Below are 26,498 nucleotides of genomic sequence, written 5' to 3'. Positions count from 1 at the left end.
TGGAGGCACCGATTTCACGGTCCATGTAAGATTTATCTGGAGAGTCAAGAGAAGAGAGTAGCAAGGTTCGCTGTATTGCCAACTAACTCGGTGGAATCTTCCCCGCAGTTGAAAAGATGGCTAAATTTTGAAGCCTACTTCCTATTTTCGAAGGAATGTTTAGACATGTTATGGATTGAGACTTTTTCAGATGAGAGAGATGGCTGAGGAAAATAAATGGAAGTGAAAATTTTGCTAATAACACATTGAAATGGGAAAAGGCAACTTTTCTTGCTTCGGTAGTTTAGAAGGGACTAGAATAAGTCACTTGAATCCAACTCTTAGAATTGATATGGAATTTTGTTTCTCATAGGTCATAGCATGCCTCGGAAATCTCCAAGTTCTTTATAGCAGTATATCAGGGAATGCAGTGACATTTTCAGTGTATACTGTTCACATTATTTGTGTGTCCACACACACAGCTTTGGTGATTAGAAAGTCTTTTATTAAAAGATGAAGTATTGAGTAGGGCACAGAGGATTCACTCTGGTCTTTTGAAAAGGGCTACTGAAATTTTGACTTACATTTTCCTGTGTGCAGACACAAACAGATTGGATTTAATTTCTTTGCCCATGAGAGATAGCTGCCTTTTTGGAAAAGGCTTAAAATATTTCTTCAAGGGTAGAACCTTGAAAACCTAAAGGTTCAAGAGATTGGTGCTTTAGGGGACAAGGCATGGAAATGATACATTTTCTCATAAAGTTTAAATGCATTTTGGCCCAAGCAGATAACTTTTGGCTCAAGGCGCTTGAATGGATCATTCATTCATTCATTCATCACAGGTTTATTGAACCATGGCTAAAATATCAAGGCATCAGTTATCGGGGGAGAACAGGAGAAAACTAAAAAAGAAACTAAAAATGTAATTTGGAACGAGACCACAAATAGCTTTGTAATCATGGTTAGCAAGTATTTATTGAGCACTTACTATAGGCAATCCTGGGTGCTGGTAGTCCGTATTGTAGAAGTCTGCCTGGAATATCTGAGGGTAACTAAGCCTTGAAAGTAGATGAGATAACTCACCAAGCTCCGCAGAGCATCATGATGCAGCGGTTTCCGTGGAGCCAAGAAACAAATGTGAGATGGAGGCGGAAGAGTCAGTGTGTAAGAAGAGCACCAGGAGACAAAGACAGACATCCAAGGAAGACAAAGGAGTCAAAGGCATCAGAGGCAGGACTGAAGAGTGAGTTGCTTCTGCAGTGACAACACCATTTGGCTATAAAGGACAAAGGAAATACTAGTTCAGCGCCTGCTGGAGGAGGTCTGAGTTGATGTGATATAAAGGGTGTGATCCTCGCAGCCCAGGAGGAGCGGGGCAAGGCTTACTGCAAGTGTAGATAACGTTTATCAGTGTGGGAAGGGAAGGGAAGTGCTCCCTGAAGGCTTCCATTTTTTTTAGCAAATTCGAAGACAGCCTTGTTTTCCTGGCTCTAGGAGACTAAGTATAGTATGAGAAGCTTGAAGAGAATGGTCAAGCGACCCATGGCCGCCAGCCACCACTGTGGCAGGTGGCAAAGGGCAAGGACAAGATGGGTTCGGGGAAGGAGGACGGCCAGGGGCCCCCCTGAAAGGGAAAGCCATAAATGTGTCAAAATGTTGTTATCTGATTTGATTTTCATCCTCCTGTTTTCCCCAGAAGTGGTCTTTTGGGAAAAAAAAAATCAACTTAATTGATTTAAGTTTGTCTTGTTGGTTTTAGGGTAGTTGTGATGGCTTTTCAGATGGGTGGACTTCCTGGTCCCCAGGCTCCATGATCAGACACACCTGGGTTAGAATCCTGGTGGAAGCTCTAACATGAAAGACTTTATTGGCTATAAAGGGAAGATGTTTTCATCACATCACAGTATTTTCTTTTTCCTTTTCTCCTTCGCCTCCTTCTTCCCCTTCTCCTTTCTTCTTCCTCTTCTTCTCCTCCTCCTCATTCTCCTCCTTTTTTTTTAAATATTAGTAATAATGTAACAATCGATACCCCAGGATAGCACCAGTGCAATAAATGCTTCCTATTGCCTTTGTCTCTGTCATTTATACCTCCGTCTTTTAGTAACGTAGCGTTGCTTTCTTACTTCATTTTTAAGACAAAAATTCTTTCAAGTCTCTCTGCTGGCTAATCACTCAATGCTGTGTCTCTGCCTTCTGTGGCATGTAAATATCATTCAAATGGTAGGTTCACCTCCTCCATGAAGCCTTCCTTCTCTGATATTCCAGGGCTTCCAGTGCCTGTGTCTCTGCAACATACCTTGAGGTTTAATTGCATTCTCTGTATGCATCCTAACCCATACTCTCTTTGTCTTTGCAATAGCATCATCCCCGTTATTTGGACACAGAAATAGGTGTCTTCACCTAATCTAACGCATGCAGAGGAGCTGCCCAGGGGAGACTCAGTAGGGCGCTGGCAACACTGATCAGCCCCAGCCTGCTAACAGTCATGTCCATTCCCTCCATCCTTCTCGCCCCTTTGCCGGCCATTAATGCAGAGAACACTGCACCCAAACCTGTTATTAAATTATCTGCTATTAAAATGATAAATTGGTTTCTGCTTCAGTAATTCAATGTGCTTGAAGCCTACTCTTTCCAGAATCTTGTTTTTATATTAATGTGTTACTTTATTTTTTTTATTTTTTAGCTTTTTTTATTATTATGTTACGTTAATCACCATACATTACATCATTAGTTTTAGATGACGTGTTCCATGATTCATTGTTTGTGCATAACACCCAGTGCTCCATTCAGTACGTGCCCTCTTTGATACTCATCACCAGGCTAACCCATCCTCCCAACCCCCTCCCTTCTAAAACCCTCAGTTTGTTTTTCAGAGTCCATAGTCTCTCATGGTTCATCTTCCCCTCTGATTCCCCCCCTTCATTCTTCCCCTCTGAAACAATACATTATATGTTAAAAAAAAAAAAGAAGATAATGTGTTACTTTAAAAGGAGATATTTCTTACCTGAATATCAAATTCTCCTTTTTATTTACTTATATTTACTTTTATTTTTTTTTACTTTTATTATTTACTTTTTTATGTACTTTTTAATTTTTTTTCTTTTATTATTAATATTTACTATTTATTTACTTTTATTATTAATTTGGACCCATTTTTTAAAAGATATTTTAAGGAATGTTTTAAAATTAAATGCATTTTCTCCAAGTGAGAGCTAGAAGGATGCCCATTGCAGAACATGTTAAAAAGGATTTACATAGAATCCGAAGACATCCCCTCCTTTAGACATTGCCACTTCTTTTCGGAGGTATTGTTTTCATCTTGTAAACAGGCCCAGTGTTTGTTGTTACCTCTGTTAACAGAAGCACACTTCACTTAACAGATGATTTATTGGGATCGGTACTTCACACATCAGCCAAGAACATGTGTATGACCTTGCGGGTGTGTCCATGTGTATTTTTCCAGGATCGGGTCCACAGAATTTGTAAGACTTTCCAAACATTCTGAGCTCCCTTTTCTCTCATAAAATATAAGAATACCTGCTCTTGTGGAAGAGACTTTTCAGTTCCATAAAATTAAGTTCAAACACAAGTTCTACCACTTACTAGTTTGGCAACCTTGGACGCATGAAGTGACTGTCTAATCTTAGTTTCCTTTAGGGTTCCCTAAGGATGTCGTCAGTAGGCTAGAAGATGCCAGGTATGCAAAGCCCTGGCCCATGGTGGATGCTTCATAGACACTTTGGAGACGTCTTCCTTCTAGTCTAAAAGTCATCCTAGCCATGCTAGCGTTGCTCTTGTTCATTCGCCATCAGAGATGGAAGCCAGCTGCTCTAGTCTCTGCGCACAACAACTGTCTGTGTGCTTAAAGTACTTCAGCAAACCGTTGCCTCCTTAACTATGGGTTAATTCCTTTGACCCTTCTTCGTAGCCAGTTGTCAGATGAGAATTTTCTCAGTGGTTTGCCCACTTAAGGCGATACATCTCTGGAGGCAGGCAGTTAAAAGGCAAAGCTGGAACTGTGAACAACAGAGCTCAGCCATGAGCTTGGTGTCTTGTTTTCATGTGCTGTGCCCCGTCGCCCAGAGGGTCTCTGCTCTGTGGTAAGGGAGCGATCAACTCAGAATGATGTCACACAATTCCCATCAGCCCCGGAGACCACTGGCACCTAGAAATGGGGAGTAAGTGTGAGGGAATGTTTTTCTTTAAGGGATGCATAATAAGAAAGAAAGAGTGAAGCAGAAATAGTGGGAGAAGTTTGTGGGAAAGGCTTTGAATTGTATCCAGCATTTCCCAGCCAGTCTGGAGCCAAGAAAAGTAAAAAATCAGTATGCAAGACTAACCATCCAAATACCTCTTTCCTTACTGTCAGAAGTGAATCAGTCAGCTTTAAAAGCAAGGACTTTACAATTCCAGAATTGTAAATTAAGAACAGATAAAAAAAATATGAATTATTTTAAATGAATAGCTTTGGCAGAAAAGGCCCCTCTGCATGTTTATCTGTTCAAATAGTTAACTAAATTTTAGATGCAAAATATTACAATCCTAGGGGCGCCTGGGTGGCTCAGTTGGTTATAAGCATCTGACTCTTGATTTCAGCTCAGGTCATGATCTCAGGGTTGTGGGATTGAGCCCCGCCTTGGGCTCTGCACTGGCCTTGAAGACTGCTTGAGATTCTCTCCCTCACTCTGCCCAACCCCTACATGCACATGCTCTCTCTCTCGTAAAAAAGAATTACAATCCTAAACTACAGACCAGCTATTCATATTATCAACTGTATGTACAGAGAGTATGACTAGGTAACTCCATCAAAATAAATGATGTTCCCAAAATCCAGCCTATACCCACCTCCTCTTTCTTATATCAAATGAGAAAATTAGATGAAAATATCTGATCTGTTTTAATTTTTGGTCTGATTTATTGTTAATATTTTTCCAAAACAAAGGCAGGAGAAAATTTAGAGGCAAAACCTGGCCATCCATGATATATGGGGATTGTGAGCAGGACAGAAACAGAGGTGACCCTGATGAATACTTGCTGCAAGGAGGTGGCTTACAGAAGGTTAAGATATTCTTTCGAAGGCCATCCTCCTTCCATTTGAGTCACACACTATCCATAAGACTCTGACTTCCTACGACTATTAATAAAAACGCTAGGGTTTTGGCAACAACTTCCAAGCCCAGCAGTTTTCCCTGTCAGATGGGAAAGCAGTGTGGTCTCTGAAGAACCAGGATGGACAATGAGGGATCTGTGCATCTGGTGAGCAAGGGAGAAGGGGTCAGGCAGATGTAACTGTCTTACCAGAGAAAGATCCAGAGGTTCTCACTGGGCACTGCCATGATCAGTTGTATGCTGCGTCATGAGTAAATTAAGAGTTACAATAGCCAAAGTGGCCGTATTTCAAAAAATTACATTTTTAAAAGTTTATTGAAGGTTATCCTTATGCTAATATTGCTCTCATTTGAATCCCAACATCCTTTCTTGATTTGGGGAGAAAAAGATGGAGTTAATCACTAAGAAATTCTCATAAGAGGGTGCCATAGTCTATATTTCATAGAAAGAAATGGATTACAGATTGCTGATGGAAGCCAATAGGCAAGTGCTCTGCTCTTTCTGCATGAGAGGGGGACTGAAAAGGAGGGATGAACATCTTTATTTGCCATGGCATGGTTAGATTGAAAGACAAAAGTAAAACCTAGAACAATCTGTCTTCCTCCCTCTCTCTCAATCTCAATCTCTCTCACACACACATGCACCTGCTAAATAGCCCCCCCCCCCCGATTCAGAACAATTACTTTGCAATAGTAATACAGTGAAAATCACTGGGGTTCTCAATCACTTTGCTCACTAGGTATTTGAGGAGAAAGAAGGGAATGAGAAGTAGTAGTATAGAGATCTACAGATCTTCCTCAGTGGGAAGGTATTAAGAATGAATCTGAAGAAAAAGAAATCACTAGTCAAAAGGAAATGGAAATTTTAATAGGCTGGGATTTCACCAAGCCTGTACTCACACAGTAACATTTAGAGCCCAGGAAGCACATGGACCAATCTGTGTCAATAGGCTTAACCTGCTATCCATTGTCTTCCTGAGAGACTTAAGAAATCTACCTATTTCCTAATCTTTCAAAAATATTCACTATTTAGCAGCACTATATATCCAGGTTATGATTTAAAAGTTTGCACTTTTATATGATCCAGTGGCCATAGTTGTTTAAATATCCCAGAGTATGATTTTTAAGAGTTACTTTCCTTTCAAGAGTAACCGGTGGAAAAAATATTTCAACCATTATTAGAAGGGCTTTTAGTTTCTACTTGTGTATCAAATTGTGAAGATTCATTGCTTTTCTTGAAAATTACTTCATTTGCTTTTAACTAGGTAACTGTGAAAATAGTGATCGTCTCTATGCCCAGGAACAGAAAGAACTGTAGGCAGGAGCTTTTGGAAACTTAGTTTAGTTTTTTTTATTTATTGGGAAACTTTGTCTCTGGGGAATTACTGAATATTTTCAGTCAATGAGATTCTTTGAAAAGGATAGACAATGTATAAATTTCATTGTATTTCATTGTTTTCCAATTTACAGAAAGAAATTTTTTTGTTTTGATTTGGTTACAAAGAAGAAAATAGAACATCCATAATACCCTTATTAAATAGACTATTAAGGAATTAAAAATAACTGATAATTAGAAATTAGAAAGATTATAAGGAAACATAAGAAGTATGGGAGCTAAAAAATAAAACTATGAAAGCTATTTTATTTATAACTGTTACTAAACAAATTAAAATACACTCTGGAACCCACTGCTATGATTTATTTTAGGATTGATGTCTCAGTGCTTTTTTTTTTTTAATTCCTGAAAACATGATTTGAAATGTCAGACCTGCCAAGAATATAGTCAATAACTGAGAACCTGTGGCCCTTTTTTTTTTTTTTAAGTTATCAACATTGGTTTCCTGGATAGAGGCAAAGTACCTTTGATAACATCTGAACTTGATCAAAATACAGTTGGGCAACTGAATCTTCAACATATGTTAATGCCAATTCTTTTATCTCTAGCAGACCATTAGAGAATCTGCCTCTTCAGTGTCTCCATACATAAAATAAAAATGATACCGCTTCCCCTCTCTAGTGATGCTACAAGAACGATTATGAAATCCCATCATGCCTATGCCCATGTATGTGCCCTATGGTGTTGGACTACGTTTCATTGAATGGAACATTTAAAAAAGAGCATCACAAATACTATTAGATTTTTTAGATTTTAAACCTCATTTTAGATAGTTACAGTTCTATTTTCATTTTATTCTACCTGAATTTCTCCGAGTGGTGTACTCTAATACCAGAAAGGGCAAATGATACTCACTGGAGCAAAAGGAACCTGGACAGACACTAATTTTGTGTTATCTTAGTCTCCTTACCTACTGTCAGAGACCATGTAAGTCACTCCGACGGATAGGAGACCATGTCCTTATTTTCAGAGATCTACTCTACCGAAACACTTCTGCCCATATTTCTGATGAAGGAAATCTTTGATCCCCAGCTAGGTTTGCTAATTTTTATTAATTATACAAATAATACAAATAGGATTTTTTAAAATTTTCTTCCAGTTTTAACGAGTCTTTCTGCTGAGTCAAGATGTTATGAAGAATTACAGGAAGGTATTTGCTCATGATGTGTATCTGGAAAAGCCATAGTGTAAATCTGACATTCAATTTGGAAGTGTGTTACTTCTTATAACACAGTGAAAGTTATGCTGTGCATTTGGCAATTTACAATTTAGTCAGTTGCAGCATCTGAATCCATATTTGTGGGACAGTTAACTTGAGTAAGAAAATGAAAATAAAAAGAGAGACCCCAGTATTTGTCTCAGAATAATCTCTTTTAACAGCAACAACAACAAAAGTCAAATTCAGCCAAAGCAAAAGAATAAGAACTTTAAAATACGCAGGTTTGGGGGTTTGTCTATAAATACGTATTTTTTTAAATCTCCACCAAAGGATTTTGTTTTCTTCAATGTCAGGTGAAGCTGACAGCTCTCCCTGAGCACGTAGGTCATTGGCGTCCTCACAGACCTGGCTCTGCTCCTGTCTCACTGGCCGTAGCAGGGCTGCATGTGTGTTCCGCATTCCTGAAGTTTCCCCCACTGTCAGTAGCTGTCAATCAGTCCTGCTTTCTGATATGACCCATGGGACTAGGGGGATCAATAAAAACTCCACATATCCCCCTCATTGAAAAGGTTATGATCTTTTTGGAATTAATCCCCTGACCTTTTTTTTTTAAGATCTTATTTATTTGAGAGAGAGAGAGAGAGCATGAGCTGGGGGAGGGGCAGAGAGAGAGAGGGAGAGAGAGAAGCAGACTCCCCGCTGAGCAGGGAGCCTGATGCGGGGCTCGATCCCAGGACCCCGAGATCATGACCTGAGCTGAAGTCAGATGCTCAACCAACTGAGTCACCCAGGCGCCCCATCCACCGACTTTAAAAAAAAAAAAAAAAAATCTAGGTCACTGCTGCCTCTGCAGATGGTCCTTGTGTTGCCTGCTAATGCAGCTAAAAAATCCTACCGCTCAAAAAAACATGAGTTAGGACTCATGACTGGTTATTGAATTTTGTTAAGATGGATAAAATTTTCCAAGATCTTGCTAAAAGAAAACCATTCATACTTTGTTGCTTAATTTCTTACTAATACACATGTAAGTGGCACGTATGTGTTACAATTACTTGATTAATGAATATTTCTCACAAACATATACAGAGGCTGAGAACCATACTCCAGTGTGAGCCCTGAATCTGCTGGGGTTAATTTTCTATGTATAATAACTAAGTATAGTTTATGCATATATCATTTTATGCAGTACTTTTGTAGCAAATTGACTTAAGTGCCTTTTTGGAACAGTTGTTGGGCAGAATTGATTTGGTGGCCAATAGATTGACTTACACAGCAAAACTGTGTCTGGGTGTATTCTGGCATCTAAATAGAGTTTTAAGCAAATGGAAGAGTCAGTAATGCTGGAGAGTGGTTCTCCATCAAGTCAAACTGAAATACTGTGACAGACGTTATTAAAAGAGATTCAGTGAAGTATGGTGGGTGAAACTACCCACTGACAGCTGGCCACAACAACCCCTCCAAAAAATATATTTGAGTTGCATTAGACATTTTCAAGGAAATTATGTCTCATTGAAATTGTATAATCTGACATGGTCAGACTAGAATTGATGAGATGTTCTAATTGCAAAATCTCTTGTCACAAGATAAGGAAACGTCTTTCCAGAATGGACAGATGGGGATGGTGGGGTAAGGATGCATATTAGATGCATTTGTACTCTCTTTCAGTGCAAACTCGCCACATCTTTTCAAACCCAGAACAATACCAGCTTGGAGCACTTTGGGTTTAGCTTCCTGAGGGCAGAGACTTTGTTCTGTTCCCTTCTGTGTCCCCTGGACCTGTTACATGTCCCATCAGTTGGTTTAATTTCTAAAGATCTGCTTCCTCATGTAGGTTGGAGATAACCGTATCCGCTTCGTGTTGCGAACACTAAATGTGTGATGTGTGTAAAGCCATGGGGCAGTGTCTCAGAGTAGAAGCACATTCCTACTAAGTAACAGAAAGACCCGAGTTGGGCGGTTGAAACTGTTGGGCTCTGATTCTTTCCTCTTCAGCACAGTTGTGTTGTGTTGCTGTTTGTTTTTCCCTGCACCTTCCGTCACTGTTTCCTCTTCTCATCTCTCTGAGTCTGTCCCCTCTCTGTCACATCTTCTCTTGTCCACTTCTGTCTGCACTATGGCAGTGTTCTTTGAGTCCCTTCAAGATGGCTGCAGTGAGAAGCACCTACCCAGCTGCTGGGGGCGGAGGGCTTCCTGATGGCGGCATGAAGCCCACTCCCAGCAGCTGTGAAACCCCACCCTGGGGTAACTCACCGAATTTAGAACCGGAAATTGCTTTTCAGATTTTTATATCTGCGGCTAATTCTCTTTTAGACAGAGTTCGGAAATCATGGTATCATGAAAATGGGGCTTCAGATCTCCTCAGTGTCTGCTCGCTGCATAATCAAGGGTGGTTTGTACATTAAGTGGAGACCGTTAGCTTAAGATTGCCTTTCAAAATTTATAAAATGGCTTTTTGCATTCAGAGCATTATGACATACTTGGATAGGGGTTATGAACCTCTTATCCTTCTTTGTAATTCAGAAACTGTATATGATGAATTTAAATTTCCTGAATTTAAAATGTATCTTAAAATAGCTAAGTGCTTACTGGGATTGTTTTAAGTATTTTTTGATAATGACGGCAATATAATTCCCAGATCCTGTGTTTCACTATAAAAAAGACTTTACTGTTTTATCCAAAATTGAACTTTGATAGAGATATAATTGGCGTGCTAAAAGTTTACCTAAATTATGGTACATCTTGTGAAATCTCTTCACTGGGATGTATTTCCATATCGAAATGGTAATATGGAATCTTACTGAATATTATTAGTATGTGTGAGGTCCCAGGTTAAATATTTCATATAATCTTTAAAATAGCGCTGTGAAATGTGTTCTAAATATTAGTTTCACTTTGAAGATTAGGAAATTGAAGTTTAGAGAAGTTAAAATTTTTTTTAAAAGCCCAACACAAGGTCGTAGAGCTAATACATGGCTCATCCAGGACAAAACTCTTAGATGGTTATAGCAGAGACCAAGCCCTAGAAGTTCACGATGAAGTGGAGGTAACAGACAGAAGCCTGCAGAGTCACACACAGCTACGGCAGGTCCAGCATTTATCGGGCACTTGCTTTGTGCTGAGCTCTCCACTAAGCACTGCACAAGCTTTATTTCAGCTCTTCCAAGCAACGACCTTAAGAGGGTAGTGGTTTTATTTTTGCTATCTTTCAGATAAAGTGGGTGAAGGGTTAGAGAGGTAGAACGGCTTGCCCAAGTAGCAAAGCCAGTGAGTGGCAGAGCCTAGATGTGGGTCTAGATGACCTGGTGTGAGTAGAGTGGCTCTCAGACACGGTTCTCTTCTGTGTGTTCACAGGGAGATGTCTGATTGTTCTCACCCAGTGCATGTCGCATTTAATTGACATTGAACTCGCCCTTCACAACCATGCTTCCTTTCTACTTCCTGTAAAACTAGCTACCTTGAAGGGAATTCTCAGGAAGGAGAGAAAACATTGAAAACTCCCTAGTCTTATATGAGTTCTTGAAAGGCAACCCTTGAGATATTCCAACAATACCAGATGATTCTTTGACTATGTAGCACAAGACTGTACTACATATAAACTAGCCTTTCTCTTGAACTAATGCAAACATCTCTCCTCTGTGAGACTCATTTTTTCTTATCCTCACACAGCTATGTGGATCTTCAGACACATGAAAATAATTCTCTTCCATTAAATGTATTATTTGATTATATATTATAACAAAGAGAGTTTCATTAAGTAAACTATACTTTTTAGCAAATTAGGGATTTAGGCTGTGGTGACTTTTACAGGTTAGCATAGTCGTTTCACACCCACATTTATATTTATTTGCTTCTCTAAGTTAAAATCTGGGCAAATACTCATTTATCATTACTCAGTAGTTTCCAAAGTAGTCCATGGAAGTACAGATTTATGATATTCCTGGTCAGACTCTAAGAGAGGTTAAACCATGGAGGAAAATAAAATTACCAGTAATTAAATTTACAGGCAGGTTTGCCATCAAAAGCAAATTTATTGCTTCATAGCGAAAGATAGTTTAGACACTTTCACATAAAGCGGATCCATTTTTACATGATATAGGTATTATACGTTGCTGTTTCAATTTATATAATTAAAATGATATCATTGCACTCTGAGGTTAATGGGATACTCAACTGGAAACCATACGTCGTGAGTAATAAAATAGCAGCATGGCAGTATTGGCTCTTTTGTTAAAAGCTGATGCAGTATTTCAGCACCATTAGATTACATTCTACCTTTTAAAAATCTTTAGAACAAAATAAGAAGCAAAGGCATGCTGATTTTAAAAAGCGCACTCTTGAAAGTTGTCTTTATTTTTCAGGAATAGAAGGATTAAATGAGGATCTATAAGGAGTGCTTAGGATGAGCATGTTTGACAATGATTTTCATTTTACCTCCTTTTAATTTTTTTTTTCTAGAGACTACTCCAGAGAGTCTAAAATTATCATTGCTCCTTCCTCTCCCACTCCCCCTGCTTATGTTCCTTCTATCACTGTGTCTCTCTCTGTCAAATAAATAAAGAAAATCTTTTAAAAAAAGATTTAAAAAATAAATAGCCTTCAAAGCCTATTGCATCTATCAACTGAGGAGCAGCAGATAAACAAAAAGTGGTATATCCATATAATGTAATATTATTTGACAATAAGAAAATGAAGTTCGGGTTCATGCTACAACATGGGAAGGGAAAAGGGAATGACTGCTTGTGAATAAAGGGTTTTGAGGCACCTGGCTGGCTCAGTCAGTAGAGCAAGCAATTCTTGATCTTGGGGTTGTAAGTTCAAGTCCCATGTTGGATGTACCTGGGATCGTGACCTGAGCCGAAGGCAGACGCTTAACCATCTGAGCCACCCAGGCGCCCCTAAAAATAAAATCTTAAAAAAAAAAGGTTTCTTTTAGAGTAATAAAAATGTTCTAAATTTTAGATTGTGTTGATTATTACACAACTCCATAAATAATCTAAAAACCACTGAATTATAATTCAAATGAGTAGACCTTTTGATATATACATTATTTCTCAATTAAAAGCTGCTACAGTCTATTGCAAAATTTTTCCTTTTTGGGAGGATCATAATTTGTTGAGATTTGATGTTTGCCAATTTTATTTATAAATTCTTGATTTGCAGGTGTTTGTTTCAACTGAAGCTTGTCTTCCACTGACCTTTTTTTATTATCAAGAATTACTTTGCAGTTGAAATTGGTAAATTTTAAAAGGAAGTCCTGATGGTTGACTATCTTTATAGATCACAAGATTTTATAAAGTCAGAATTGAGTATAGACATCCACACTGACTTTTCTTTGACAAACATACATTTAAGAACACCCAGAGGGAGAGAAAACAACACAATTTGTTGTTCTTTTATTTTTTTTTAAGATTTATTTATTTATGAGAGAGACTGGGGGGAGGGGCAGAGGGAGAGAATCTCAAGCCAACTCCTTGCTGAGTTTGGGACTTAACACAGGGCTCAATTTGGGGCTCAACACAGGGCTTAATCTCACAACCCATGAGATCATGACCTGAGCTGAAATCAAGAATCCAGACGCTCAACTGACGGAGCCACCCAGGTGCCCCAAAACTTGCTATTCTGAAGTAGTTAGATATCTTGCTCTAGTTCTTGCACAGATTTCTGAAGCCTTTATTTCATCTTGTTTCACTACTTGCTCATCTTGTTTCTTACTGCTAATAAGATTAGCTGAAAGCTTCATAGTCATCTTATTTGATGTTCTGGAATCCCAGCACAATCTCTTTCTTTCCTTCTAATTATTTGTTAAATGCCGCAAAATTCTTCCTGCCTACCATTCACTCCCATTGATGTCACCCTCAGGATACCTGTGCATATTGTCTTCCCACGCTGGTTTCTTCTTTAGAAATAACTTACCTTTTCTTCTTGCCAAACCACCTCTATCATGTTTCCTAAGACCCAGCTCAACACCCCCCTCTTTGAAAAGCATTTCCTGATTTATGTACCACCTCACTCTTGTTATACCTCATTTATTTAATTTTCACATGCATATCATTATTATTCACATATGCATGCCTGGTCTTTCTTACTATATTTGCAGTTATTCTGATGAGAAAATAAGAGAACATTTTTGATGCATCTCAGCAAATGAAGAGTACAACTCCTGAAGGAAAGGCATGGGGTTATGTTCAGGAAATGATTATGTCTTAGTTGGCACCCCTGTTATTTGACTAAAGTATGAAACTCACACATACTCCTGCACCCAATATTGAGAGAATTAAAGGGTTTTAAAGCTCATCAGCTGAGACTAAGACTATAGTTAAGACTGAATAAATGCTTTCAATTTAAATGGTTTCCATTTAAAATATGTGCTACTTATACTAACACAATCATTCTAACTTTGCTATTACCTTTATCTTCTTGATCTTAGTAAAGATACTTGGATCACCAAAACAATATACTTTACCATACAATATTTTACCATATCTTTGGGAGCCAAAGAATAAATAGTACATCATGGTCTTAATTTACCACAGTAGAAAATGGTATTTTCATAAACTATATCCTAAGGAAGACATCAAGTACCTGCAGAGAACCTAAATGTCAACAAGTAAAATACTAGTTTTACTTTGTTTTGTATGTTTTTATTTATGCTTTATTGACCACAGGCTGGCACTATATTAGGCATTGGGGATACAACAATGAATTATTCAGTATCTGTTCTCCGAGAACTTTCAGCTCTCCTGGGATGTGTCAACAAGTAAGGTGTAGCAATTATAATCCAGAGTATCAGTTAAGTATAACATGTTACACAAGCACAAAGAAAGACAATCTACTCCAGTATTATGATATTTCAGAGAAAATTTTTAGAAGAGAGAATATTTAAATTCTGCCCCAGAGGGATGAGTAGATTAACAAAGTGAGACAACATGTAAATATTCTAGGCAGAGGGAAATACGTGTACAAAAGCTTGATAGGAAAAAATGCATGTATATTAGATTGTGTCTGCATATATATTCCATGAATCCATACCTAAACATAAGAAACACCCTAACAAAAGTCTTCCATTGTTGTCACTTACTTGCTTTTTACTGTAATTTACCATCCCAGAAGTTCAAGCAATGACAAATGGAGTATTTCCTCCTTTGCTATTTCGGGACTTCATATATTTTTCTACTGATATTTTTGTCAGTTCAGGAGTGTGATGATTACCTTACCTGCCTGCTTCTTGAGAGCAGATGTGTCTTATTTTTTTTTATTTTGAGGACTAGCAGTGTGCTCAGCACACTTTGCTTTTAACAAATAATTTCTGAAGTGAACTGAATTGAGCTAATGGAACTGCAGGAAAGTAACACGTGAGCACCTTTGTGGGCAAAGCACCTCATACCTTCACAGAGACTACATCAGATTGTTCAATCCTCACGATAACCCCAACACAGTAATGCTTGTTGGTTTTCTAGAGTTAGGAAAAATAAAACATGATTTAAAAGATCTCAGTAACTTGACTGAGATCACATGGTCAGGTCACATGGTTTTAGGAAATGGGGCTAAGGATTTTTATCCAAACCTGATTCCAGGTCAGTCCCAGTAAGCCACCCTCAGGGATGCCACGTTAGGCATCTGGAAGTGTTTTCAGGCCATTGTGGTTTTACCTGTGTGCTTAGATGTGACAAAAAACATAGGTTTTCTTAAAACATGGGTTACTAGCTCAATGGTCCTTCTCATAAAAGGTACAAAGGGAGGTTTTTGTTGTTGTTGGTATGTCCATATGAGGTATGTCCTCCTTGAATGTATTTAATAGGAGTATTTATATGTAACACAAATGGTGGCTTAAATACCACTTGGAATGATCAATGTTAATATGAAACAGTATTATGGATACTATTTTGAAGAGAAGAAATAGAAAGGGTAAAAACTACTTACATTGTGAATTCTTTATTTTTTCAAGATTAGTATCCTGGTTGGGGCACCTGGGTGGCTCAGTTGGTTAAGCGACTGCCTTCGGCTCAGGTCATGATCCTGGAGTCCCGGGATCGAGTCCCGCATCGGGCTCCCTGCTCAGCTAGGGGTCTGCTTCTCCCTCTGACCCTCTTCCCTCTCGTGCTCTCTGTCTCTCATTCTCTCTCTCAAATAAATAAATAAAATCTTTAAAAATAAAAAAAAGATTAGTATCCTGGTTGTGAGATTTTTATTACATATATTTTACAACGATTGAAAAAATGGCCTCTCTTATCCAACTTTCTTCTTTGTCCAAAGAACTATATATATTCTAGGTTTTAATGGTGCCTCTCATTTTTTAGTTTTCTCTTAGCATTCCCACTAGATGCACATAAATGAACACCATGTTTAAAAAACAAACAAAAGCTGGAAGATATTATTTATCAGAGATGGTCCAGTGGGCTGCTAACATGGGGTTCAAAGACAATGGGCATAACAGATACCTAGGAGACTTGTAACACAGGTTAATGGATATCACCCCTAAAGAGTCTGTCTAGTATTTCTGGAGTGGAGCTCAGAGGTCTAGTTTTTTTTTTTTTTTTTTAAGATTTTATTTATTTATTTATTTGAGAGAGAGAGAGAGAGAGAGAGAGAGACAGCACGAGAGGGGAGAGGGTCAGAGGGAGAAGCAGACTCCCCGCCGAGCAGGGAGCCCGATGCGGGACTCGATCCCGGGACTCCAGGACCATGACCTGAGCCGAAGGCAGTCGCTTAACCAACTGAGCCACCAGGCGCCCCCAGAGGTCTAGTTTTTAACAGCCTCTTCAGAGGGTTCTTATGGGTGATTCTCAAACCACATAGAAGCCACAGCACCAGGGTGATGGCCCCATGAGGAGTTGCCTAACCCCTGGAAACCCTAGTTCTCTGACTCTAAATGAAAATAAAAGAGTATATCCTGATGTGATTATAGAAAAATTAAATAAACCAAAGTGTGCTGTCTGGCAGTTAGTAACTGCCCAATAAATGTTAGCTTTGAGTATTAACCTATTTCATCAATTCTAAAGTGCAAACTCTTCACACTTAAATTTCTATGGAGATTTTCAATTGTCAGTAAGTTGTGTAAAAAACCTTCTATTGACACTTTTTATTAAGAGCAAGAAAGCACTGTTATCAAAGTATATTAGAGAACAGAAGAAAAATAGATTATCTATTATTACCATTATGTTCAATAAAGCTTTGGTTACTGAGTACTAGAAGTTATTGCAGGTTCTCAGTAACAAAACATTTAGTGGAGGAACAACTAAAAAAGACCATTCATGCATCTTGACAAACAATGATAAATGAATATATTCTATATGGGATCATATAAAGGCCTGGAAGAGAAAGGACATATGTAGAAGAGACAGCCCTGCTTATTAAGAAGCAGCAGTCAAGTTGGTGGTTAAAAACAGGATAGGGGCCCCCGGGTGGCACAGTTGGTTAAGTGTTGACTCTTGGTTTCCATTCAGGTCATAATCTCAGGGTCGTGAGATTGAGCCCCACATCCAGCTCTGTGCTCAGCGCAGAGCTGGCTTGAGATTCTCTCTCCCTCTTCCTCCGCCCCTCCCACCCATGCTCGCGTGCTTGTATGCTCTCTCTCAAATAAATAAATCTTTTTAAAAATACCATAAAAAAAGAAGAAGATAACAGGAGGGGAAGTATGAAGAGAGGGAAATCGGAGGGGGAGATGAACCATGGGAGACTATGGACTCTGAAAAACAAACTGAGGGTTCTAGAGGGGAGGGGGGTGGGGAGATGGGTTAGCCTGGTGATGGGTATTAAGGAGGGCACGTACTGCATGGAGGACTGGGTGTTATACGCAAACAATGAATCGTGGAACACTACATCAAAAACTAATGATGTAATGTATGGTGATTAACATAACACAATAATAATAAAAATGCAAAAAAAATAAATAAAAATACCATAAAAGAAAAACAGAGAACTGTCACAAAGCAGTGAATATATCAGATTTTATGCTGTCAATAAATACTTTTGAAGGCATGAATGAGAGAACAGAAGGGAGGGTGGGAGAACTCGGCTGACTTTCCCACTTGCAAATAGTGAAATCTTGAGTACGCTTAGCATTGCTTCTTGGGGACGATAACCTGCAAATCCGAAATTTGTCAATGCATACCATCAGAGAGGAGATTTAGATATGCACTGCAGATTCATTTCTCACCGTGGCACAAGGACTGATTAATCTGTATTTCTTTCTCTGACCTCTTTATTGGCTCTAGTCTCATACGTTCATTGTTTTGTGGAACATTGTGGTGAATTCAGCCTCTTGCATTGCCATGATACCAGTATATATGAAAGTCCTCTCAGAAGTCCAGTTTTATTTCCTGATTTCCCCTCATTGAGTCTACAATATTCGATGTTGCTACTCATCAGGGCTGCCACCACAGGCTTGTACATAATGAGCTCCGTCTCTTATTCATATCCATCCAGTAAGTTTTTTCTTCAGAACTTCTTTTTCAGTCCCTACCTCCTTTACACAAACCTTTGCTTACTGAATTCCTGTCATATGCCAGGAATTCTGTAGAAATAAAATGAACTAAAATCCCTGCCTTCATTTATCATATTGTCTAGCAGAAGACAGCTATCTAAGAAAAAAATTTCAACTGAAATTTTTGAAATGTTTTAATAAAGGTGTGAGCAAGTCGCCTAAAGAGTGCAGAAGAGGGAATGACTGACTCACAAATAATAAATAATTATGTTTGATAGTTATGCAATAATTAAATGACATTTAATTATTTAAATGGTAATTTGTATTAATAACAATATTGCCATTTGGACCAGGCAGATTGGCTCTAAGAGATATTTATACTAGCTCATTTTACAGATGAGCAAATGGAGAAAGAAACTAAGTGCCTTGCACAGCATCACATGGCTAATAGGTTTCAGAGATCTTGGCACTAGGTTTAGCTGGAAAATTGGAGAAAATCTATGTTGAAGGAGGTGCCATTTGCTCTGGGTCTTGAACAATTCTTAACTTTCCATTTTTTGGTGATAGGAACTAGGTGCTTAAGACAAAAAAAAAGATTATGCAAAAGCTGAGAGATTTGGAAAAATGATTTTAGAAAAGATGAATTGAGAACATGGAACTCATGAATGTGAAGGTCTGAAGTGGAAACAGAGGCAGAAAGACTGTTAGGGGGAGCCCTTGAGTGAGAAAATGTTGAGGTCAAGAAACTCAAGAAGGCCAGTGTGGTTGGAGAAGGGTGGATAGGAAAGAGTAGAAAGAGATGAGGTCAAAGATGACCATGTCAACCAGTGTGTTTGGAGCCTGGTCAATCTTTGTGATGCTCTGTGCTTTCTCTTGTGGTGAGATGGGACATCAGAGAAGTTTTGATCAGTGATGTGGCAAGATATGGTTATTGGAAGACAAGGAGTGAAGTAGAGCGATAGCTGGAAGGCTTTTAAGATCACCCAGACAAGAAGGGTGCTGGCTTTGTCGGGGAAGCAGAGGTACAGGTAGGTCAGATTGTGGATCTATTTTGAAGAGAGAGTTAAGAGGATTTGTTGATGGGATGGATGTTGGGTGTGGAAGAATATGGAATGACAATGAAGACTGCAAAGTTTTTGGACTGAAAACTGTAAAGATGGTGTCTCCTTAACTGAGATGAGGAAGACTCAGGGAGGAGGTGGTTTGATATGATTTCAATTTTGGAAATAAAACTGGTGCTAATGTGGAGGATGCATTGGAAAGGATCATAAATTAAGTCAGAGTTGAGTTTGAATCTCATTCATGTCCAAAACGGTGATGAATGTCTAGCAGTGGCTATAGCAGTGGAGAATGATAGGATGGGACTTGATTGGAGACACTACTGAAGTAGTTTGGGGAATGGGTTGGATGTAGTAGAAAGGGGAGGATCTAAAATGGAAAACTCCAGGGTTTCCTGGCTGATGACCATGAGGGCCACTATTCTGGCCTGGCTCTGGGGGTCCTGAGTCTTTCCAATTGCAATACCAAGAATGTAGAACCTTTTCCATTGGAACGACTTAGGTTCACCCTCATTCATATCTTTCTTATCAAGATTAACTTCAGGATCAGACAGCCTTTCCAGCTCTTTTCACTTCCTTGTGATCTTGGAAAGTTGAATAAACCAGGCTTTCAAATTCAAGATGTTCAATATTTTTAATATTGAACATAGCACTTGCAACAACCTTTTTGGAGGGTGATATTTTCCCCAGTTTTACTGAAATATAACTGACATACAGCATTGTATTAATTTAAGATGTACAAGAGAATGATTTGAAATATGTATTTATTGAAAAATGACTACCACAATAAGTTTAGTTAATACCCATCACCTGACACAGTTAAAAAACTTTTCTTGGAGAGAAATTTCAAGATCTACTCTCTTAGCAACTTTCAAACATACTATACAGTGTTATTAACTATAGTCATTATATACCCAGAATTTATTAATCAAAACCTGGAAGTTTGTACCTTTTGACCATATTCACCCATTTCCCCCATCCCCACCTCTTCTCTGTCTACCACCAGTCTATTCTCTGTATGTATGAGTTCTGGGGTTTTTTTAGATTCCACATATAAGTGATATCATACAGTAATGCAATATTTGTCTTTCTCTGACTTATTTCACTTAGCATAATGCTCTCAGAGTCCACCCATGTTGTCAAAAATGGCCGAATTCCCTTCCTTTTTATGGCTGAATAATATTCCACTGTATCTTTTCAATTATGTTCATTTCTCTCTCCACATTTTCTTTATCCATTTAATCACCAAAGGAATTTAGATTGTTTTCATGTCTTGGCTATTGTAAATAATCCTGCGATAATCTTGAGAGTGCAGATGCTGCTTTGAGATAGTGATTTCCTTTCCTTTAGCTAAATACCCACAAGTGGAATTGCTGGATCATAGAGTGATTGTATTTTTAATTTGGGGAGGGTCCTCCACACTGTTTTCCACAGTAGCTGCACCGATTTATATTGCCACCAAAGGTGCACAAGGATTCCCTTTTCTGTACATCCTCACCAAAACTTTCTCTCTTATCTTTTTGATTTCAGCCATTCCAACAGGTGTGAGGGGATTTCTCCTTGTGGGTTATATATTTCATTTGATGTGTACAGTCATGTTGAGGATTTTTTCATGTACTTGTTGGCCATTTGTATGTCTTCTTTAGAAAAAAAAAAGTCTATTCAATATAGATGCAAAAATTCTCATCAGAATGTTAGCAAACCAAATCCAACAAAATGCTTAAAAATATCATACACCATGATCAAGTGGGATTTATTCCTGGGATGCAAGGGTAGTTTAATATTCACAAAATAATCAACGTGAAATGTCTCATCACTAAGATACCTTTTAATGAGACTGGGTTTTTTGTGGGTTTTTTTGCCATTGAGTTGTATGTGTCATTCATATATTTTGGATATAAACCCCTTATCAGGGGTTATGATTTACAAATATTTCCTTCCATTCTTAGGTTGCCTTTCATTTTTTGATGGTTTCCTTTGCTGTGCAGAAGCTCTTTAGTTTGATATAGTCCCACTTATTCATTTTTGCCTTTGTTTGCCTTTGCTTTTGGTGTCAAATTGAAAAAAAATATCATTACTAGGACTGATGTCAAGAGCTTACCTCCTACATTTTCTACTTGGGGATTTATGGCTTTAGGTCTTATGTTCATCTTTAATCCATTTTGAATTGATTTTTGTGTATGGTCTAATATAGGGGTTTGGCTTCATTCTTTTGTATGTGGCTTTCCAGTTTACAATACCGTTTATTGACGAGACCATCCTTCCCTATTGTATATGCTTGGCTCCCTTGTTATAGATTAATTGGATATATGTGTATAAGCTTATATCTGGGTTCTTCTGTTACATCAGTATATGTGTCTGTTTTTATGCCACTGCCATATTGTTTTGATTACTATAGCTTTGTAATATCGTTTGAATTCAGGGAGTGTGATACCTCCAGTTTTGTCTTTCTTTTCAAGATTGCTTTAGCTATTCAGGGTCTTTTGGGGTTCTATACAAATTTTAGGATGGTTTGTCTTATTTCTATGAAAAATGGCATTAGAATTTTGGTACGGATTGCATTGAATCTGTAGATTCCTTTGGGTAATAAGGACATCTTAACAATATTTTTTAAAAAAGACATTTTAACAATATTAATTCTTGCAATTTATGAGCATGGAATATATTTCCATTTACATGAGTTCAAAATATCACAAAACTAAACTAGTATCCTTGTCTTCAACCCCATTTCTCCAGTTTCTACACTTGTCTTCCCCACTTTGCACTTTTGTATTTTGTTATTTCCTTAATCAGAAAATCATCTCTCCTTGAGATGAAAATAACCTTAACTTGCATTGAGGACCTTATATTTGGACCTGAGCCAAACTCAAGTTTATTACTTAATATTCACCAGAAAGAATTTTCTAGTTAACTAGAGACCCACAGTCTCTCTCCACCAACACTGCCCAATACCAGTTCTCTGCCCATTGTCCCTGCCTGCTCCAAAATTCAATTTCCAGATTAATCTTCCTAAAAATCAACTCCAGTCAAGCCATTTTCCTACTCTGAAACACATTTTTACACTCTACTGCCTAGTGATATAATTACAGACTCTTCCCTTGGCAGCTCCATCCTGCTAACTCAGTAGTTCTGACTCATTTTTTCTCATTCCACACAGTTCACAGAACAGCACACTCTCATCAGTAATGTCTCACATCGCCTGCAGTGGTCTTCAAGGAACAGAGTAGTACACTCAGGGGCACATAACAGTCTCTGAGTAAAACAGTTGTATCATGTATATAACCAACACCTCCGTGGTGCTTACTATGTGCAGGTACTTTCTGAGTGCTTTTATGAGCATTTTAAAAGTATAAACTTGGGGCTCCTGGTGGCTCTGTCAGTTAAGGGTCTGCCTTTGGGTCAGGTCATGATTCCAGGGTCCTGGGATCAAGCCCTGCATTGGGCTCCCTGCTCAGCATGGAGCCTGCTTCTTCATCTGCTTCCTCCCCCACTCATGAACCCCCTCTCTCTGATAAATAAATGAAGTCTTTAGAAAAATTAAAAAATAAAAAAAGTATGGACTCATTGAATTCACCATACAGTCCTATGCAGTAACATTTATCATTATTCCATTTGCAGATGAAGAAACTGAGGCACAGAAGGGTAAGCAGTTCTTCCAAGGGCATGTGGTTAATAAATGGCAGATAGTCTAGGTCTGCACTCTATGCTCTTAAATCCTTTGACATTCTGGCTCTCTCCTTGGATTCCAGCCAACCACTTTCTACCATCCCCTTCTCCAGTACTGAAGGCTGAGAATTACTGAGCTCTGTCATTTTCATCAAGGTTCAAAAAAAATCCCATTCTATTTTGAAAGTGGCCTGAATCCATCTAACCTCCAGTGACTTACTTCTTTGATCTTCTAGATCACCTTTCTCAGCTACCACACATGTTTTACTTAGCATATACTATCTTTGTTGTCACCAAACTACATGATATATCACATCTTTCTAACTGTATTGAAAAACTTCCCAAACCAAACTCATAATGAACACTGCAAATGGCTCTTCTGATTTCCCAATTTTATTAACACTACCTTTAATCTAAGTTCAAAGTAACTTCTGTCTCCTTTCTCTCCCTTGCTGAGTCCATATCCACCTACAATCTACTCCTGAGTTTTGTTTTTTCATGCATCCCTGATACCACTCGATATTCTCCACCTTTTCTATAGAGTAGGAGATGCTGCAGTTATTAACTGGCCCATGGTAAGCAAGTGATATATTTTTGGTTGTTTTATCGCTTGATGTTCTCACTACCCTTTCCCCGACTATCATAGAAGTCTTGTATCTGGTCTTCCAGACTCAAGTCTTTGACTCCACGTATTCATCCTAAATCCCATTGTCAGTTTAGTTTATCTGAGGCCCAGCCTCTGTCCTGCTCCTGTCTACCACCCTTCCCTCCCCACTATTGTGTGCTGAAATAAGAATGCACTTCTCAGTTGGTACCAAAAAATCTACTCATCACACCTTTGACTTAACCTTCTGACCTCCCCTCCTATTACTCTACTGTAGATGTTGCACCTTCTAAGCAAGTCAGACCAAAGGCTACTCTCATGTAAGGTTCTGGTTTTTCCCCTCCATATTTCACTTGTGACATTTATTTCACTAGAAGTGCTGTCCTCCACTCCTTCACCTTTACATCTGGACACATTCACATTACCTTTTTTAAACTTAGTGTGCTGTCTTGCTTTTGTAGACTCATGATAACTTGTTTAAATCTCTCAGTTGGCCTTCTGTTTGGCTACTTGCTTATCTTCTTTACTGGATTTGAAAATTCCTGAAGCCAGGAAATAGGCCTTACCCCAGTTCAGCAATCCTGCAACATCAGCCAATACCTTGCATGTAGTAGATCTTAAATGAATATATGTTGGATTGAAATAACTAGTAACCTCCCCCTGATTATATATAGAAAATATGAGTCATTTCTAACACAGTCCAATCTGTCATTTTGCAAAGGACATAAACCAGAGGCTATGATAAGTTAAGGAAAAGCCTTTTAAGTTCTGGGGCACAAGAAGGACATATTGAGATTGATTAAGTAGCCCCTTGTGTCATCTTTAGAATTCCTCAAATCCTGACTCAGTATTTATCTGTATTTCTTATATATTTACTTAAACCATTTGTCTCATTGTTTATAAATAATACCTTACATTTCTGAAGCTTAATTTCCTTTCCTATAAAACCAAGATAATGTTACCTACTTGGCAAGATGGTTATGGGGATTAAAGGAAATACAGATCATATTTGATAATATATTATTTATAAAAAATTAACTATTGCATCCTGTAGGTGCTGAAAATGTGTTGTCTCTTTCTCCTGTCATTGATGAACATGGTCCACTTAACTGAAGGGGCCTGTGATCCAGAATTGAAGTTGCCTGCCCTGGTGGACTGGACACAAACACAGAGAACCTGTAAACTAGTCTGGGAAGCAGTCTAGTTGGGGGGCAGCCACATATAAACCATTGACCTAGGGGAGTAAAGAGGCACTGAGATTGGCAGTTGACAGTTTCTCATTCTTCCATAAAAAGAAAAGATTGGTAAGTGTTAGCAGTATACAACCCTTCCTCATCCTAGAATTCTGCCTATGGGACTCAGAAGCTTCTACTAAAATCCATTTTAGAAGGAATGGTCTTCTGACTGTGCATTTCACTTTCTTCAGTGATATCTCTATGAACCACCTAATACCAGCCCTCTGACTTTCCTCCCATCCACCATCTCCCCATTGAGAACACGACCCTAGGAAAAACTGTGCATAGAGACTGAGCAGAGCTGGGACTGTAGGTGGCAAATGAAATGGCCCCAGCCAGCTGGATGGGAAGACTGCAGAGCCTAGAAAGCTGGCAAGATCTGAAGAAACAGCTCTGCCATTTTTATCCACCTACAGCCTCCAAGGCAGTCTTTGTCTTAGGAGAAATAGAGAAACATAAGTGATGAGAAAACATTGACTTGACAGAGACAGCAGTAACAACATCACTGTTGGTTTCCATGGAGCATTGCAGATTCAAATTTGCTTGGGTTCAATGTTTTTTTCCCTCCTTATTTCTATTACGTTCTGATTTTTCTTTTTTCCAGTGTTTTTCTTTACTTTCTCCTTGCTCGGTAGCCTCCTTTCAACACTTTTTCCAGCATCAAGGCTGTTAAATATACACTGTTAAACATTCTTAGCCTGATGTAATTAAGGGAAGGAAGTCAGTCTGGATCAATGACAAGCTGGAGAAATAAGCAATTTTTAAGGAAATGAAGTTTTATTACTCTTAGGGATATACTGAAATTATTGAAAGCAGTAACGGAGCTACAGAACTTAGGAAATGGATGACTGCCTTAACTCCTACATAAGCATATATTATAAATTTACTGTTTGAAATAAAATGTGTGTTTTGCTTTTTTCTTTTTTTCCTAAAGACCTTTACCCCTTAAACAGACGAACATTTATTTCTTTACAAATTGCTTAGCAAACATTTTTTATTTGGACATTGAGAATATTGAGATATGAATGCAAATATCAGTTGTTTAAAACTTGGTGCTATGCTAACGAGGTCAGGACCACACACTAAATCTCTCTATCTGCCAATTATCTCTATTGCGTGGCCACAAGTATATGAACGACAAGCTCTGGTCATAAGAAGCGTTAGGGGAGAGGATGGGGATGAATCCATCCCATACACTTCCACATAATTGGAAAATGGCTCTGTTTTCATCAGCTAAGCACCCGTGGTTAGTAGTTTCATCTTTCTTAATGAGCATCAGCTATCTTAGAATTTTAAAGATAATTTTAGCACCATCATTGTGACTGTAATAATTTGTTTATTTGATATTTCAACTTTCTGCTGTGTGGTAGTGTGACTTAAAATTAGATGGGCATTTCTCTGTTTTCAGTTACATTTCCTGCACATATATTTATATCCTACTTGTTAAGGCTAATACTATGTAAGCTCATTGAATTTGTCTGAACTCTGAGGGAAAAATAACGATCCATTTCATGAGATGAGTGATTTTTACAAACTTCTCATTCCAACTGAAAAAGTGCTTTATTTCCCCCTTGATTAAAATGTATTTCTCAATTAAATTAAAATGCAAATATAGACAGTCTGTGTTTATGGTTTTAATGGAATTATTTAAAGAAGATTTTAAATCAACCTGCTGTTAATATTTCATGCAAGAACTGTTGCTTTTATTGTTGGGCTGGTACTGCCATGTTCCATTTTCAACAGTACTTAAAGTGCTGCGAAAACTTAATCATGCTGCCTAGGTTTTATCAGTTTTTGGCTGCTCTTCTCTAGGATGTTAAAATGGACTTCTTTCCTATATACTTTTTAAGTTATGCCAGTGATGTTGGAG

General features: G+C 38.3%; 1 protein-coding gene across 5 annotated transcripts in view; it reads left to right on the top strand.

The window, feature by feature from the left end:
* Positions 1-26,498, top strand: part of SLIT2 (slit guidance ligand 2) — a 364,058-nt gene that overhangs the window by 184,291 nt on the left and 153,269 nt on the right. The window lies entirely within an intron of this gene.

The sequence above is a fragment of the Mirounga leonina genome, unplaced genomic scaffold, assembly GCF_011800145.1.
Source record: "Mirounga leonina isolate KUSES-001 unplaced genomic scaffold, KU_Mleo_1.0 Mir_129, whole genome shotgun sequence".
NCBI lineage: Eukaryota > Metazoa > Chordata > Mammalia > Carnivora > Phocidae > Mirounga > Mirounga leonina.
This window is presented reverse-complemented; position numbering and strand designations above follow the sequence as displayed.